The sequence below is a fragment of the Neopelma chrysocephalum genome, unplaced genomic scaffold (assembly GCF_003984885.1).
Source record: "Neopelma chrysocephalum unplaced genomic scaffold, ASM398488v2 Primary Assembly neopelma1_91, whole genome shotgun sequence".
NCBI lineage: Eukaryota > Metazoa > Chordata > Aves > Passeriformes > Pipridae > Neopelma > Neopelma chrysocephalum.
The window spans coordinates 2,688,790-2,707,333 of record NW_020897753.1 but is presented as its reverse complement, the minus strand read 5'-3'; the positions used below and the strand labels follow the sequence as shown (position 1 = coordinate 2,707,333).

The 18,544-nt window shown below is 45.6% G+C and overlaps 1 protein-coding gene across 1 annotated transcript in view; it reads right to left on the bottom strand.

The window, feature by feature from the left end:
* PAK5 (p21 (RAC1) activated kinase 5) overlaps positions 1–18,544 on the bottom strand; it is a 313,912-nt gene that overhangs the window by 191,844 nt on the left and 103,524 nt on the right. Inside the window, exon 5 of the mRNA XM_027693383.1 lies at positions 4,839–4,936. The gene's annotated coding sequence lies outside the window, so the exon portion shown is untranslated. The remainder of the gene's footprint in view (positions 1–4,838; positions 4,937–18,544) is intronic.

Here is an 18,544-nt window from a genome sequence, read left to right as displayed (position 1 = left end):
GCCCAGCGCTGCTCAGCAGGGCCCTGAGGGAAATGCTTCCCTAAAGCACCCACCAGAGAGCTGAAAATTGCCAGCAGGCTATTCCCATGCTGATTCTCCAGGTCACGGGAGGGAGGCAATGCAGCCCTGCAGATAACACACCGACCCAGAAATCCAGACCCTTTTTTTCCCTGCTGCATCTCTAGGAACGATCGCTTCATTCCTCGACGCTTGAATTTCCACCTCCGCAAAGCGAGGGCATCGTCTCCACTGTAAAGCAGCGTGAGAGCTGTTGGTAACAAGATTTATGATTATTGAGGAGTTATTTAGCACAGCTTTTAGATCCTGCTCCATTGATTTCGCTTCGCAGACTCCGTGGCTCCTGCCGCTATTACCGGCTAACTAACACTGACCCTCCGGTAGCTGCTGGACCTTGTGTTTCTGGAGGAGGATCCTGGCACTCAGAGCTGCACAGAGAGAGGAGCATCAGCCATGATCACCAGAGGATTTACAGCCTAAATTAGATCTTGAATATAACCTTCTTTCTTTCTTTCTGTACTATCCCCCTGGATCAGTGCTTGCAACAAGCAAAACCACGACTCCCAGTGCCATATTTAACTCATGTGATACCTAAGAGGATGAAACACCTTTCTCCAACCAGCTTTGTGAAAAGTAACAGGTGATGGGAGCCCCTAGAGCAGGTCATTCCTCATCAGTCCTGTTGCTTCTGTGACTTGTGGCCTGTTCAACACCCCTCAAAAGCTCTGCTGCCCTGTGCTGCTCTGCAGTCCCTAGGGAAGGGCTGATGGGTTGTGCATGGGAGGGTTTCTCTGAGCTGAAGCATGTTTTGATCCTTAATGAGTCATTTTAATCATCTGTGCTGCAGGGCAAAGAGAGGTATTTTGTCCAGGTTTCTGGCATTTAAGTTCAGGTGAGGAGGTGGGTCAATAGCAGGTGGATACACCTTCTGCCTCTGAGATTTTGTTAGGTTGCATTATTCAGATAGCAACAAGCAATTTTCCCCCCTCAATAAAATCTATACCATTTGTCTCAATGGGATTAATAACAAATAATTAAAAAAAGGCAAGCCAATGTGCCAGCAGCAGACTGCTTGAACATGCTTTGTGTGTGCACATTTCTGAGCACATGAAGGACAAGAGCCTGAGTCACTGAAGAGGAAGGTCCTTGGAAGCCCAGATCAACATCAAAGCATTTCTGCTTTGTTTATGCCGTTGTCCTTTGGCCACAGTCACAAAACCAAGTATCCTTTCAAGTAGCTGAACTGCCAGTTTGTGGTCCAGTATGAAACAGCACAAATTCAGGGTCAGCACTGCCTGTGCTTCGCCTCCCTGGTCCCCTATATCTGAACTAAGCTGGTTAGGCTGGCAGGCAATGCTGCAGGATTTCCTAATCCCAGCAGAGCCACCAAGCCGCCCCCAAACACATCATCCTACCCTGCAGTTGCTTTGAAATCCGAATCCATTCGCAAACAGGAGCTCAGCGCTCCACTTCTAGATCCAAGGGCTGGGTTTCCATTCAAACCCATTTGTTTTACTCCAAATCCCATTCACAAAGTGACACTGGACAGACAGTGTCTGCTGACAGGAGACATAAAAGCGCCCTCACCATGGGGGGAGTTGAGCACACTGGAGCATCCTAGCAGTAGTGCTGGGCCCTTTGCCCTTCAGGATGCAAATAATCATCACTGAACCGCACTGACAGATTTGGATTTTCATGTACTGAGAAAGAACGGTCAGTTCTTAATAGGTAATCAAAGTTCCTCTTTAATAAAGCAGCACAAAACATTTTATGTCTCCCAGCTAGTGCCCCGTGTAACTGAAGTTCAGATGAACTCATTGACAAAGAAACATCCGTCTTATGTTTATTGACCAGGTTTTAAAAGCAGTAGGCTGCTGCAGGAATTCTCCTGAGAGCTCCCTGCTGCTGCGCTGCTGGGGGACGGCTCCACATTTTGGCTCACTCTGCTCTGCCGGCACGCGGAGAGCGCCTTCACAGCCTCCCATCTCTCCACGGGGAGATCAGAGCTCTCCAGCTTTCCACCATCCACTTCCCTCCCTTACAGCGACGGTGGCTGAAAGCTCAGTGTGAGCCAGCCTGCCTTGAAACAAACAGAAGGGCTCGGCTTATCGCTGCTGAAACACAATTCTCTGCCTTCCTCGTTAGGGTGCTGCGCTAATTAATATATCAGAAGGGTCTGTCGGGAGCACATGCTGATTAACCACGAGCCCGGTAGAGAGGGGCTGGGTGGAACTGTGATGCTGGAGCTGGTTTCTTTATTTAACTCCAGATTTCTTTGCCTCCCTACAGCAGCAGCTTTCTGCCTGCACTTCTCTAAGGCTCTCTGTCACAGCCCCAGGCATCACAACAACTTTGATTTCTTAAAGACAGACGCAAACTATATTTGTGCTGAATTATTTTTACCCACAAATACCACAGATGTGAAGACAGTACAAGAAGTGAGTGTCTTAACAAAACAAACCCGCCACCCTCAGCCCCAGCATTTCAAGATGCTTTTGAATAATCTGGCAATTTCAGGTCAATCAAAAGGCTTCCTTTCTGAAGGATCCCATTCTGAATTTCCTAGTGTAGCTGGATGACAAAAGAACAGTGCCCTCTCTCCTGCTGTAATTTTTACTGGAGAAGAGTCTCAGTTTCTGCTACCTGCTTTTATCCTTTTTTTGGCATTGCTTTATCCCCCCTGCCCATCGAGCCTGCCTTGTTTCACCTCTTTTCTGCATCTATTCCTCTCCCAGGCTGCACCTCTGGCTTTCCCTTCCAAGCACAGGCAACCTTTCTGGTTTTCCTCTCTGCTCTAAGCAGTGTTTCCGCTACATCACTTCCAGCGCCTTATGCTTCTCCCTCTTGCATCTGCCTCTTCCTCCCCACGGTTGTCTTCTTTTTTGGCCCTGCTTTCACTAAAACAGGCAGCCAGTTGGTATTCCCACTCTGGAGGAAGCGCTCAGCACAGCCCTTGGGTACAGTTTTGAATTCCCATTGCTCACAGTCAGCCTCCTTCAGTTACCCAAAAGGGAGCTCAGCAGATAAGTTTTCAGCTGCGGCTCGCAGGAGTCCTCAGGGGTGTTCTCTGTTTCTGTCAATAGCTCCTCTGTTGCTACCACCACATACCTGAAATCATACAGCCTAATATTTTTCCATGGGAAAAGACAAGTCAGCCAGAACCTGGTGACTTTCAAAAAGAGATCACTAGATTATCTCACAGTTGCAACCAGGAATGCCTCGAGGAAACTTTTACCTCTGAGTGCACCAGGGCACACGCAAAGATCTGTCTCGTTGGCAGGATTACAACCTGCACTTGTGCTGCCAAAATGCAAATGCCACTGTGGGCCAGCTGAAAGCACACCAGTAACTCCAACCCTTTAAATAATCCACTTGTGTGACTGACTGGTGCTGCCCACTTTGTACATTGTAACAGGAGTCTGCTGGATTCACACCTCCAGACGGGACCGGCAGGATGTACCTGGAGTTGTGTCAACTCCAACCTACACGTTTTGCAGGGACTGTTGGTGCACCGAAGGAAGCAGGTTTAACAACCACCACCACGCTGTATTCCTGAAAAGTCAAACACTGCATACTGCATTTCCTTCGGTGAGTTTAACAGCTCTGACCTTTACAGCTCCACAAAGCGTTGGGAGGCAGGGAAGGGAAAGCATGGAGAGCAACAGTGTGCCAGAGCTACACCCATTTTGCCCTGAGCAGCTCCTCTCTCCTGCTCTGGGTTTGACCATGCTCTGCAGACGTGAGGAATCACAATGCTGCAAAGGCCAAATCCCAGGGCTGTACCACCAAGGGTAGTGGAGAAATCAGTACAGAGTGAAATGACCAGGGTTCCTGCTTCCAAGGAAGCTCAGTACTTCCTCCTTGGCAGGGGTGGTGGCTCCCCAAAGTCTGTGGTCCCCAGGACTGGACCAGCTCCATCATGGAGCTCAAAGCTGGCCAGATTTGGCCCCTCCTGCTCTCACTTGTTGGCATTGCCAAGATCTGTCTCCACTCTGTCTCCACCATGAGAGGACACGCAGGTCTGGGAGCTCAAGTGACCCCCACGGCCAGCACAGTGCAGCTGAGCAGCTGGAGTGCACATATCCCAGAGCACGGAAAATGGCACACAAGGACTTGGCAAGCCACGAAAGCACAGTAACTGTAGCTGGAAATGGCAACACTCCCTTCCAAGGGAAAGATATATGCCATGTGCATTTATCAGAGCCCTGGATCTCTATTCTTCTGCACTAACACCCTTTCCAGCATGTGCTATGAAGTAAACACTACCATAGAGCAAGATGCATCTTTGCAATCACCACCCATATGCCCGGAGCTTCACCTCCCTTTAGGGAAGGTGTGATCCAAAGGATGACAAAGATAACAGACATCTCAAAACTGCCTGGGTTAGATCAGGCTGTGTTTGCCCAACTCCATATCATAAAAGGGTATAAAAGAAATCCCTTCTCAAGATTGGCTGCAAACTGCCATATACATAATCTACATTTACATATACGTATGTAAGCTTAATATATATGTAAACTATATTTACATACAAACATATGTTAAAGCCTTTGGTAAGGTTGTATGATCCCTAAAGGCTGAGCTACTTGAATTTCTCAAGATAAGACTTAGGCACTTAATTCTATTCACTGCACTAGGGATGATAAAACTCAGATATTTATATGAAAAAGCTTGTATTTTTCAATAGTTGAAATTCCTAAGGCCTTAATCAGGTTAGAGGGATTTAGAAGGTAGATCAAGATCTGCATCACATGGGAAATAGAATTGATTTTTTTCTAACTGCCTACAATAATGATTTTAAAAGGAAAGAAAAATCCTACCATTTCAGCAGACTTCTCCAAGTCCACACAAGGCACACTCTGGCAGCCAGGTGCCACCCTTCTGGTTTCCAAGCGTTCTGTGGCATTCCAAGGCATCACTGCAGAAAGCAGATGTATTTTTATGGTAATCATTTTAACACCTTTGACATTGTTTTGCAACTACCTTGGATCCCAGTACACTTCACAAAACTGCAGAGAGAGATGAGGGCTGACAAGTCTAAATTTAAAGAGTAGAGAAGACCTGGCTTACTGCTGGCACTGCCCCTGGCTCCCTGCAGGAGTGGGTAAATCACCCGGTGTGTCTGTGCAGCATCTCAGCCTCGCCCAGGAGCCCTTCTCCCTGAAGCCATGTGTTCCAGGAGAAGTACTCAGGGAGCAGGTCAGAATAAGAACATTGGTGGCATCCATGCACGTCTCCAACACACACAGTTTGGCACTGAGTCTGCACTTGCCTTCCCTGACCACGCAAGGGGCTATGGGTGGTCAGGGCTGATAGAAGATCAGCATGACAATATGTTGTGTGGGCAGGCAAAGCCTAAACCTTGTGCTTTGCTTCAGGCAACTGCTTCTAAATAATAGCGAAAACTAACCTGTCAAAACAAACAAGTGGCCTTTTCAACCAAAATTTAAAAACTGGGGGTATTTTTAGTTTCTGCTCCAAGTATTCTACATTTATTTCTAATGGCAAATGAGGAAGGGGGGAGATGATAGAGGTACCTGGGTTTTGACAAATTGTATTTAATTTTCAGGGATCCATATGGTATTTGGTGGGCTCTGAAAACATGTTGCTATTGAAAGTGGAAGCATTTTGAGGACCATTTTTAAAAAGACCATGATAAATCTAGAGATGCCCTTCCTCTGGCCCTGCACTCAGCTGGGACAATCCCTGGCTGTCTGTGACCACCTCCAGCTTTATGCTGGTCCACGAGAGGTGTGGACCATCAATCTGCAAGCAGGCACAAGAGCCTCCGGATCAATGGATGCCTCGAGGGCCACATTTGTATTTGACAAATCCTCTGCTTATGAAATCCATGTATTACGATGTTTCTTTCCTATGCTACAAGCATTAATCAGAGAGGCCTTTCTGGAGGGAGGAAAGTGATGGTGATTTGAGGGTAGCCTCTGCAATGTGATGTTGCTGCTAATATTTCTGCACTGTGACTTCTGCCACATCCAATGTCAGGAGTGCTCCTTGGAGACTGACTCCTGCAAAGGCATCTGCTTGTGCAGGTGATACCTCATGCACCTTGGAGAAAACAAGCAGAAATCCACCACAGCTCCCCTTCCCCACTGTCTGACAGTCTAGAGCCAATAAAGGCTAAGCCAAGCTAAGGAATTAAATATGCTGGAAGACCAAAGCCCTCACTCCCCCTGAAACAGAAGGTAAATATCTCCAGTATTTACAGTACCAAAGTTATATTGGAGAACGCTTCCACAGAGACACTGACTCAAAGGGAAGTGTTGCCAGGGTTTTGGCTAACACATGGATTCAAGTCCCAGCTGCAAAGCCATGTCCTGAGGACAGGAGGGCCTGGGACAGCCAGGGTCACGCAGCCCCCCGGCAGCCTGGCTGAGAAGCAGCAGAGCATTACCAAGAGCCAGGGGGGAGATAAAAGAGAAAGATAAAAATCAAAATACTCAAACTCTATTTTGTCATTAATAGAAAAAAATTAAAGTACCACCATTTTGTCCTTAATATGACTAAGGACAAGGTTATAATTTGGGGGTACACCCCTGCTCTGTAGACCCCACGTCTGCCAAATCCCTCATACTGCAATAGCCCTGAGGCTTTGCCACCCCAGCACAGGGATTTCCTTGGGAACATCAGCAGCTCTGCTCCAGATATAGGGTGAGGTCTGGTTCACATTCACACTTCCCTTGCTGCTGGGAGGCCAGGCCTTTCCCACGGCTTGGCTGAACATTGGACCTGGCAGCAGGAACAATCTGAGACTGAACTGATGCTACTGGTAACTGAGGGGAAAGCAAGTACTTTCTTCTCACTAGTTATATCCTCAGTCCTCTGCTACCATGTTTTGCTGTTGCCTCAGGCCCTCTGATGGTTTAAACCCCCGTGGGCTACCATGGAGCTGCAGGCACTCTCCGCAACATCAGCTCAGTATTTCCCAGAGTGCTCTTGACTCAGTCTCAGGGTGCAGCACAAGGCAGACAGAAGCTGACAAGCCCAGCTTTGCAAGCTGCTTTCCCTGGGAAGCTTTTCCTAAACCGTGCAATTCCTTCAATCTCTTCAAATAATCAAATTTCAGGAGGAAAGCGAGAAAGAAATTCCTTAAGGGATTCGCTTTGTTTCTGGGGAAATCAAAGACAGTAAGGCACCAACAAGACAAATATCCTTGATGTTAGCACAGAGCGCTGCTTCGCACGCAACACCCTTTCCATAACACACTGATTCCATCCCCGGTGATTCACAAGGAGCAACTGAGGATGTGCAGCCCTGTCCTGAGGCTCACATGTTTTGAGTTGGTTGTTTCACTGCAGTCCTCCAAAAATCCTCCATCGGCAGATCTCAACAGGTCCATCATCCTCTATGTAGGAAATGCCCGCTTGTGCCAGCACCAATTCTGTATTTTCTGGATCTTGGCCTTGGAAGATGCACAGGACAGTGCATTTCCACAGGGCAGTCTGACCAGTGACCCAGGGGAGCTTCCCCACTAAAAACTGAGCAACAACAAGCCCCAAACTCTGGTTGTAGTCCCAGTTCCTCATACTGGAGCAGAGAGCAATCCCTTCTTCATCTCCTTTTGCCCTGGATGGTACTGGTTGCAGGAGCAGGGCTACAGGGTGGTGGTGAAGTAGCACGGCAAGGGGAGGTCCTCAGAGCAGTCACCAGAGTGGCATTACTGTCATTGTAACAGAGAATGAAAGGAAAAGTATCCAGTTTTATTCTGATGTAAAACCAGAATAGATTTAGAGCTTCTTGACCCATTTCACTCCCCAGATCCATTCCAGAACTTTCAGCCTGTCTTTGAGAGCTGAAATCCAGCTCAACCCATCTCCAATATCCTTCATTTTTTATGGCTTCTAATCATCTCCCAGCTACCAGATCATCCCACATTGGATGGAAACCAATGGATTCCTTAACACACACAGGCACTCCCACATAGGCTCTGTCTTCCTCTTCTGCTACTCAGCACATCTGGTCAGCAAAGGAGCCCTTGGAGTTTCCTTACTTGGTGTGAAAGCATTTGATTTGTGCCTCATTTTGCTGCAGAACTGAGCGTAGGTGCTTTCTCATTGCCAACCACCCCCTCAGCCTTCCCAAGGGGATACTTGTGTCCCCTGAGCTTGCTCTGTGCAGTGAATCCTCAGGTGCCAGCGGCAATCTGAGCATTTATCACTAATAACATGATTTCCTAGGGCTTGGAGAGGGAAGGTAACCCAGACCACTGTATGAATAAACACAGATCTGAAATGATGAATCAGAAAAGCATGCACTCATTAAATATGTCAGATCTCACTGTAACAACCTCCTTTAAATCAAAGCAGCCCAGAGCTGGCTGCCCACCAAGACTGCTGCTGTGTCTGAACCTTTCCCAGGCTGCACATGCACATCATGCAGATGGAGATGCTGAGGGGATTGAGGCTGCAGCAAAAGTAGAAATGTTGCACTGCTTGAAACTCATTGAACTTACAATAACTTCCCAAAAGCAGCCAGACTGCAGCTAAAACCGTTCATCTCCCTTGCTCTCTCATAAGTATAACAATTAATAGCTGTATTTGATATTTTATTTTTAATTGCTCCCAATCTGAAACTCCACTTTCCAAATTCCAGCCCAGACAGAACTTCCACTGCTGAGTAATGAACCCTGAAATTGGACAGTGAGACATGTGACTGCACTAGAAACAATGGCACTGCCTTGACTCAAAGGGGACAGGATCACAGCTTATAAATACCTTCAAGGTGGCAGTACATGAGAAGGCTGGCAATTATTCATAATTTTAACAGATAGTTGGAGACAGAGAACTCACTTACAGGTAGTAAGGGAGAAAAATATCTACACCTGGGGGAAGTTCTTAGCAGGAAAGCTGTAAAGCTGGGAAGAGCTCAGCAATGAGAGAAACTAATTGCAGAGAGAAACTCTGCCCAGCTCAGGCATGGTACCTCACTCTTGGGCCTGTTTTCCCCCACTCAGCTGATATAAAGGATGCTCATGGACAATCAGGTTGGATCCCTCATGGCAGACTTATAACCCAGCAGGGCTAAAGTACAAAAGAAGAGAAGATCACAAACCGCCCAAGTGTTGTCACAAATACCATTAACTTTGTTCACCTTCTGACTAAAGGTACCCCAGACGAACAAAAAACAGCAGCCGTTCCCCCACTCCATGGTTTTCCCAGACACAAAATGGCGGCCATTCCCCCACTCCATGGTTTTCCTAGATACAAAATGGCGGCCATTCCCCCACTCCACGCCCCCTGATTTTCCCAGACAAACAAATGTGACCGATAAAAGTTTGTTGTTTCTCCTCCACGTAAAACAGTGAAATGCGTCTCCAGCACACGGAGAAACTGAAGGTGCTGGAGACTGAGGGTGCACAGCTGCTGCTAATTTCTTAAATCAGTCAAGTAAACAGCAACCCAATCTGCCATTACGTTTGTAGGCTGAAGGAAGAATATGAAAATAAGGGGACTGACTTTGGGGCGAGGGTTATCAGACACTTCCTTGGTAAGCTCTGCGATGCCTCACTGCTGCTGTTGGACATTCTGACCTATGCAAATCTCCTTCAGCACATTTGTCTTTGGATCTGTGCTCGCACACAGACACGTGACCCACACTTACGTGTGTTGCATGAGTTGTGAAGTGCTGGCACCTCCCAGCCTCTGGGAAAACATTAGAAAAGATCACATTTCCTTTTCGTGACTTAACAGGTTCCTTGTATTTGTTTGCAGCTTCTCCGCTTTGCAGCTGCAACACAACAGCCTTCGGCAGCAGCACAAGAGCCTCCGGGCCCAGTTCAAATCCATGATTTCCTTCAAAATTTTCCACAGCAATGCTTCCCGCTGTCAGTTTGTGTCTGTGTCCCCGTCACGATGCAATGGGCAGTAGAGAACGGCTGGGGCAATATTTCCAGCCGCCCTCGGCTTTCCAGGCAGCTTTGAGACTGCTTATTTCAGTACTGCTTCAATGTTTCTCTCCTGTTTGAGAGTCGCAGCACACGATGCTCTACTTTGGCTAATTAATTTTTAAAGAAGCTGGGTATATTAATGCAAATTCTATTAGCGATGCCTCTTGGCAGCCCGTGTATTAAATACAATGCCAGTAGCATGACAACTCTTGACAGTCTCCACAGTGGTAAATTACATATATTATTATTTTATGCCCCTTTTAATGGTTTTAAGACACATCCTTAAAATAAACCAGAATTGTTAGTATGCTTGTACTAAAGCACAAAAATATTCCTTCTTATTTTAGCAAAGCGTATGTTCCTATTAGAGCTGGAGATGCCAGATAAAGACTGGCACACACCATGTGTGGTGTGAAGTGGTGGAGCTGTGTTGCCTTCAGAGGGATTGCAGAGGCTGATATCAAGGGAGGCTCTGACTTGATATTCCTTTGGAGCCATAACTTGATATTCCACATTGGATGATTATCATCAAGGGACAATCACAATATTTGACAGCAAGCCCAACTACCCTGCAAACTGTTTTGATGATAAAAGTTCCTAAATCTCTGCTGGTGTGATGGCCACTAGAGAGGGACAAAAGAAGAGGCTTTGCAAGTGCAAATGCCTGCTTGGGAGAGTTTATAATGCAAAGTTCAGTGGCAGCACTGTCTATGTTGAATTCAGCCCTTTCCATGATGAAGGAGAAGAATCTGCTGACAGGTTATATTCCATAGCAAATAAGTTGTGCTGACTGCTCATGATCCAGCAGGAGTTGGACACAGGAAGGGTACTGTGCAGGATCCAAGCAAAGCTGGATCATGCCCAGCATTAGGTATTACAGAAAGAAAAGAAACTAAACAGGGCCAGCACAGAAGTGAAGGGAACCTTTCCAGAGCCCTCTTGGTGGGACCAGCAGGACTGAAAGCCTGGGATGGGACAATCAACAAGAAAAGAAAAGAAAGGAAGGGGGGGGAAGCACTCCTGGAACAAACAGGAACACAGTTGATCTCACAGGGATCAGATATGAAAGACCCTTTAACCTGCAGGATCACATTAGATCCTAGAGTATAAACAGGCTGGCAAAAACGGCCCTGTAGCCACAAAACTCACTGTTAAAACTCTTTGCTGTCATGTGCCTGGCCCAGGTATTCAACAGTTCACTGTTCTGCTAGTCCAGAAAGCAAGTAAAGCTAATCAGAAGGTCTCAACCCCTGCCATCGTTTGTGTCAAATACAATGCCACACAATGGGACAGATGGATTTCTAGTTCCTTCCTACCTTTATTTATTTTTATTTTAAAGCAGCATATTGAAGACATTTAAACCTAACAGTTCAGCAAGGCTGCACAGGTAACCTGAACTCAGCCCTCTTAACATAGCAAAACCTTGAGCTGGCCAGTTGCTCTCCTGTCTCTGTTAGGGCTCTCTGCTTTACTTCACTGTGCAGGAGGGGCAGCGTGGCAGGAGCTGATGTTCTGCTCCAGCAAACACTGTTTGCCATCTCCTACCTTCGACTCTGTAACCTTGGCATCCTTCAAATGAAAGGGGCAGATCCACTGATAAGGTCAGGCTGCTCTCTGCCCCCAGGTATTTACGGCTGCTCAGACGAGTTCACCTGGGTAGGCTCCACAGCAGAAGGGAAAAGGTGCCGGCTGACAAAACCCGGTCAGAAGACATTGAGTGCCCTTGTGGAAATAATTTGTGACTGGATAGTATTTTGCCTGTGTTGGGAGCCAGCAAGGTAAAATAGGTCAGTTCAGTTTTGCGGCCAAGTCCTGCTACAGACAGAACCTTGTGAAGATGTTGGTGCCTGCAACATCTTGGGTTTTGCAGGTAGTATTTTCACCTGCCTCTGCAGTGTGTCAGCTGTGATGAGTTACATCTGAAAACACCATGATGCACCCTTTAAGAAGGGTCTTTTCAGACCCTTATTTCAACCAACTAAAGGCTTAAAGCAGCTTGGGGGTAGTGGCAGCTAAGGAAAGGGTGGGGAAGGTGCACGAGCGCCATCTATCACTTAGGGCTTGTGAGTGGCTCTCCCAATTTCTTTTAGCCTCACTCCCAAATTTGGTAAATGCAGATACTTTTTTTCCAAGGTCAAAAGTCTTGTTCAGCCCCAAACAGCTTTTCTCACGTCCTTCCTCACCCGTGCCCTCATTCCTCCAGAAAACAGACGGAAGGGAGCAGATAAAAAAAAGCATTGGCACAGCTCTGCCTTGGACTACCATATGCTCCTCTGAATAACCAATTTCTGCTCTCTGCTCTCTCACACGCAGTGATCAAAATACTGGAAGAAAATATTCATACTTTTCCTCAGCCACGTGATTTGACATTTCAAACACCAGCACCGTGGCCCTTCCTTCACCCTGCCGGCACTCAAACAGACCACGTTTCTTTCCCTCACTCACTGAGATTTGGTTGGTGGCAAAGAGAGACTTTGGCAAAACATCCTATTCCGAAGCACATGGCACATATGAGAGATCAGTGGCAATCATCCCATCCATAATGTCAGAATCTAAAGAGAGATTTAATCTCATGATATTTGAAGACTTCACAAGAAAAAGTTGCCTTTTTTTTATTTCGACTTTGGGATTTCCTGTAACGGAAATAACAATCCTCAAATTATCCTTCCTGTTGGAAGGAAAGTTTTGCTGTACAAAACACACAGCAATGCCTCAAAGCAGTTCTTACCTCCTAGGAACAAAAGGTCACCACAAGAAAAAGTGCAAGAAGCAGAACTTGCACATCACAAGGATCAAATGTAGGTCAACGCTGGCATGCTTTGAATATTTTTTTCCTCTGCACTGAACAAAGAGGTTAATTCCACCCCAGGCCAGACCATTCTGGGAGGGAGAGTGGCTCTCCTCCACCTCTCTGATCCTCCCTAGGCTGCAGTTCAAACCAGTCCCAAGAACCTGCAGTCAGCAGTGTAACAAAATTGTTGAAAAGATCTCAGCCTAAACCACTCTCACACATTAACTGGAGCAAAACTGGGACACCAGAGCTGATTACAACTCACACATTACCCAGCAAGATGCTGCAGGTATCAATTCCCCACGGGTCCCAGCAAAGCCAGCTCTAACATCAGTCCAGTGAACTGGCCTTCTGCAGACTTTGCCCCGTTCCTGTGATGAACCAAAGCTTTTGGCCCTGCAGCAAGAGACCTCAGGGACTCACCAAAGGCATCTTCTTTATCTCCATACAGAGAGATTAAGGCTTTAGCAACTGCAGTCAGGAATGCTTGCCAACAGCCCATCCAGAAAGCCCAGGAAGTAGGGGAAAAGCATCCATCAGCACTGAAGTAAGCCAGTGTCAACTCTGATTTGCTAAAGAGCAGGTGAGCCTTGAAGCCTTGGAAGTGGTGTATTGGGAGAGTCATCAAGGAGTCTGATCCAATCCTCCAGTCTCTGAAAGCATCTCATACAAAGAGCACAGCAAACTGCAGCTCCAGTGGTGCAAGGGAAAGCAATTTGTTCTTTAGCAAAAGGCAGGGGAAAAAAAAAAGACTCCCGTAAAATACTGGAGGGGGAGGGAAAGAACATAAGACTTGAACTAACCCAGCTTTAAATCCCAAGAGAGTTACAGAAAACTGCTTGGAAACGAGAGAAAAGGCAAAAGCAGCTTTCCTGGGTGCCAGATGTGACTTCAGGGCAGGAGGAGCTGTGATTTTCCAAGAAAGAGAGGATTTTGCCTTGGAGGGACAGATCTAAGGACAAACCAATCCAGTTTGATGTGAAATCTCGCCCTGCCATCGGTTACATCTTGCAGGTGTCCTAAATCTTCCCTGCAGTTAACCTTGGTGCCAGTCACTCCAGGGGGTATGAGTCTGTTGCTGCCAGACCTCAGCAGGTGTGAAAATCTCCACACACCTCATATTCATCACTAGAGATGATACAAGGGGCAGAGAGAAGCAGCAGCTTACTCTTCAGATCAAAACTTGAACGTGTGAGGGCAGAATTTTCTCCTAACTTATAAAATGATCAAATTTAGAACAGGACTCACGTAAAACCAAGTGAACTTTGGGCAGTATGCATCACGCATCGCCAGGTTGTTTTACAAGATGCCTAGCCCTAGCATTTCATGCACTTCAGAAGTTGTGTTGGCACGTGTCTGCCACAGCCACCAGCCATCCTGCAAGGCCACTGCTTTTCCCTGCTCCTCCTGGACTCCCTTGGTGGATCTCACACCATATACGAACCAGGGACAATGGTAACTCAATACAGCAGCAGAACCACTCACTCCCAAAGTGCCAATGGCCAGAGAGGGAAAACTTGGTGGCATTAGACCCCTCCTCCAGTTGCTTTGGATTTACTGCATCAAGGAAGACAAGATTCCTCATTCTGCCAGTGCTCTCTTTGCTCAATCTTCACTGAGCCTTCCCCAGTGTCTGTCAGCAGACAAGGAAATGTTTCTTGAGGTGCAGCTTACAGATTGCTGCACAAAAATAGTTTATTTGCTTACAGTGCCGGGGATGCAGCATTAGGGATGCTCTCAAGTCACTTGAAGCATAGTATGACTACAATACAAGCCACTGGAGCAGAAAGCCTGGAAGGGGGAAGGGAGACCAAGGGAAAAAAAAATATTCAGGCTGTCTTGAATGCTACAAGCTTTGCTTTTTTATCTCCTTTCCTAATGTGACACAGTAAGCTGCACAGGAGCACAGAGTAACAAATGGTTCCTGCAGGGATCACTTTATTAATGAAGTATTGATAGAGGCAGAATTTGAAATGCCCAAATAATAAATGCTGCTTTGCATTTATAGCACAACCTTAAGCTCAAAGATCTTTCGTGTCTGTCTTAGTCACTTGCAAAATGGCTTTTGAGGAAGGTTCTAGATATTCTGTGAAACCCCAGATCATCACGAATTAGGGCTGCCTACATCACAAAATTATGCTCATCAACTGACTCAGCACTGGAACAAGATTAGCACTAACAACACTTGATAGACAATAACAAGACAAATTTAAGGTACTCCAAAAAGTTTATTACAGTGTAGATGCACTGTGCAATGGTTGTCACTGGAAAAATTACTACAGTGTGGAGCTAATAGCTAATTTTCCGAAATGTTTTGCAGCAACTTTGAACACTCAAATGAAAAGTGGGTGTTGTGAAAGTGAAAGCATTCTGAGCCAAATTTTACTCTTAGATGTGCTGTTATTGCAGCTCCTAATGAGATTTGGTCTCATAGGCAAGAATCAGAGCAGTAGCATGCAATTATTTGGGTTTTTTTTAACTGAAATAATATTGATTTAGAGCTTGGTGGAGGAGTCTAGTTATATACAGTTCTACAAATTTTAATTTTTTTTATTTTTACACATGTATCTTTGCAGCTGCCAGGCTTTCATAAAATAAAACCGAGGTTAAATTGAGCAGTAGCTCCTTCCCTAAGTGACTCACTGCATCTCTCTCTCCTGCACTTGCCATTCAGCCTCCTTTCTCCAAGGCTGTGCTTTGGTAGTGTTTTACTCCAATTTTAGCCATATCCTACATGACCACCGAGAATCAGTTCCTCAGACTTCCCCTGGCAGAGCTAAATATGTTTGTGCTATAGGAAAAAACAACACCATATGGCAGTTGTTTGATCTCTAAGCAGAAGCTGGTTTTTTGAAAACTGATGAGCTCCACCTGTCTAGAAAGTTGCCTTTCCCTCCCAGACACTGCCAAACTTATTTGCACACTGCACATGTCCCCAGCATCCAGGATAAGGAAATTGTGGAGATCTGTTCTGGACTGTCACCAGTTCCTGATTACACAAACTCTGCAGTGTCACTGTTGTCTTTAAAGGTGACCAGAGATTGGATTTTCCCTATTCTGGCACATCGATAGTCTTTGATACTCTGACATGGGTAGCTGATGGGATTTTCCCATCCGTTTCCCAGGATATTATCCCAGCTGCAAACCTACATTTGCACATAACCTGAGGTACATGGACACATAGCGTGGCTCAACATCCAGTTACATAAGCCTGACACACCACGTTATCAGCCTGCTTTTAAGAGCCTCTGACATTATCTTGGACAAATTCCGCAGGCCAGTGATTCTTGCTCAGTGTCGTCATGACCTTTATATCTACATGAAAACCACTTAAGGACATAAGAAGGGTTCAGCCTTTCATGGGACACAAAGTGTCCACTCTGACCTGCCACGTGGTGCCAACAAGAGACCAACAGATACCAGTTGGGTACCCTGGGCTTTGTGCCACAATGTGCACAATGGGTGCATCCATACCAAAAAAAAACCCAACTAGAAAGGAGGCATGAGGAGAGGGGGAGTAAGCATGATTTCCCTGAGCAAGATGCTGGCTCTGCTTTCTTTCTTCATGCTGTGCAACTATTTGCTAAAGAAAATAATTTCACTAAAGATGCTCCGCTTCCTTTGCGAAATTACTCTTTAAATGCTGATTCTCCATCTGTTGCACAGATCCAGATTTTGAAAGATATTTAGGGACCCAATAGCTCCCAATTCAAATAGATGTCTGACATGTTTTAAAAATTAAATTTCTGCTTTTACATGTAACAACACACAAATTTAACCCTTGATTTTTAGGTTGGGGAAAAAGAATTGTAAGAGCGATCAGAATGATTAAGAAAAACAGACTTGGCCTTGAAACAAGATGCAAACCTTGATGCAAAAGGTTATGGACCACATCTATGTCTCAGACACACCATGTGCTACACCAAAGAGTTTATTGGTTTGTAATAAGCTCTCAAGGGTGAAAGCAAATGAAAGTTAAACTTCCTTCACATCACACGAGCTCAGTAAAGCTTACTTAAACTCCCTTGCCACTTACATCTGGCTCCCAGGAAGCTTGGCAGAGCACCCTACAAGAGGTGCCTACTTCCACACCATCTAACCAACACCTTCTTCATTAAGTGGAAACAAAAAGCAGCCTCAGTAGGGAATTTTTTTTCCTATAGGAAAACATGTGTCAAAGCTCCAGAGTCACAGCTATCGCATCATGGGGTTAAGGCATAGAACCACAAGGGCAGAGCAGAAAGGACTTTGCAGACTAACACAGGCAGTACTCTATGATCCTCAACACGGCTCCTAGACCTCCACCAACCATCACCACCTTCACTTCAGTCTCCTGACAAGTCTGCAAGTCACAGATTATAGAGATGCCTTTAAAATAAATAGCCCCTTGATGAAGCTGAGCTGCACATTTTCTTCTCAGTAGCCACTTTGCACCTTTGCTATATGAATTCAGAACTTAATTTTCCTGTATTGTTAATTTTTAAATTGGCTTTTTTTAATCCATACATTTTCACGCTCATGCCATGCTTATCTACACGTTCACATTTTTATAGAATTCTTCAGATTCATTCATGGGAAGTTATTTTAAAGACACTCTAAAAGGAAACACTTCTTGAGTCATCTACCCATAAAGTGCTTTCACTATCATGAGTCTATCCACTGAGGACTCCAAGGGACAGCAACCCCCAAATGTATAGCTATCCTAAAACCCTTTTGAGTTGCAAGCTAGAAAGAAATGCTGTATAACTTATTTGAAATGTGAGCCAGTCTCCAAATAGATGAAGCTCCCAGACAGTTTTCTTGGTTTTCAGATAAAGACTAAACTAGGACACCATGGCAAAGATAATGTGTTCAATACAAGACATGTAACAAGTTAAAGTCAGTCATATATTCTACTTTTCTGTCACCAAGGGATCTTCCAGAAAACTGTAATCTTGCTGCAAAACCTTGCTTAGTCTTTCATTTCTCATTGCACCACACCAACTCAAAGCAACGGTAAGTCAAGCCCATCTTTCACATTGTTTAAAAATTAAGGTTCAGCACACTGCCAAGTTTCCTTCTTGGACACACAAAGGTCTAAAAAGTTTGCTTCAAGAAACAATTAGCTCTTCCATTCATCCTGTGATCTGTTCATTCAGAAACCAAATGACTGCCCTCTTTCATACTAGCCAAGATTGATGCTCTCATATCTCAGGGTAGCAGTCTGGAGCAGACTGAAGAACCACTTAAAAATGATGTATTCATTATTCATTTCCAGAGTTCATTAAATAATCTTTCATATTTGTTTTCTTTGTATTTTTGCCACGACTGAGTGCAAATAAGCTAACTACTGGGTCTCAGAGGGGAAGATCAAGGATGCTGATTACCTCAGCATACAGCCTGTGTTCTGCTGGAGGTTAAAGAAGAGTGTTTCTCCTCCTGAAAACCCCAAAACGCACCCAGTGTAAACAGCAGTCACTGCCTGCAGTCCACATCAGCTGATGGTTTGGGAAGGACTCCGACAGCCCTCACCAGGGCTTTGACAAGAGTGGAGCATAAACCAGCTTTTTCCCTTGGAAACAGGCATTCAGGGAGGAAAACAAGCAGCAGGAAAAGGGTATCCTTAGGAAAGCAGGGAAGCCAATACTCCACCCCGGGGAAACCATCTCCAGGGAGCAGAGTACAACTTCCATCCCAAGCACCAGGCAGAGGATGTCTTCCTGAAAACAGCAGAGAACTGATTGATAGAGAAATCCTGGTGAGGAAGAACCACTGCCCTGGGGAATAGTCAGAATAAGAGGTTAAAACTATATTCCTATGTTAGGATTTTCATATAACCCTGTTTTGGTTGG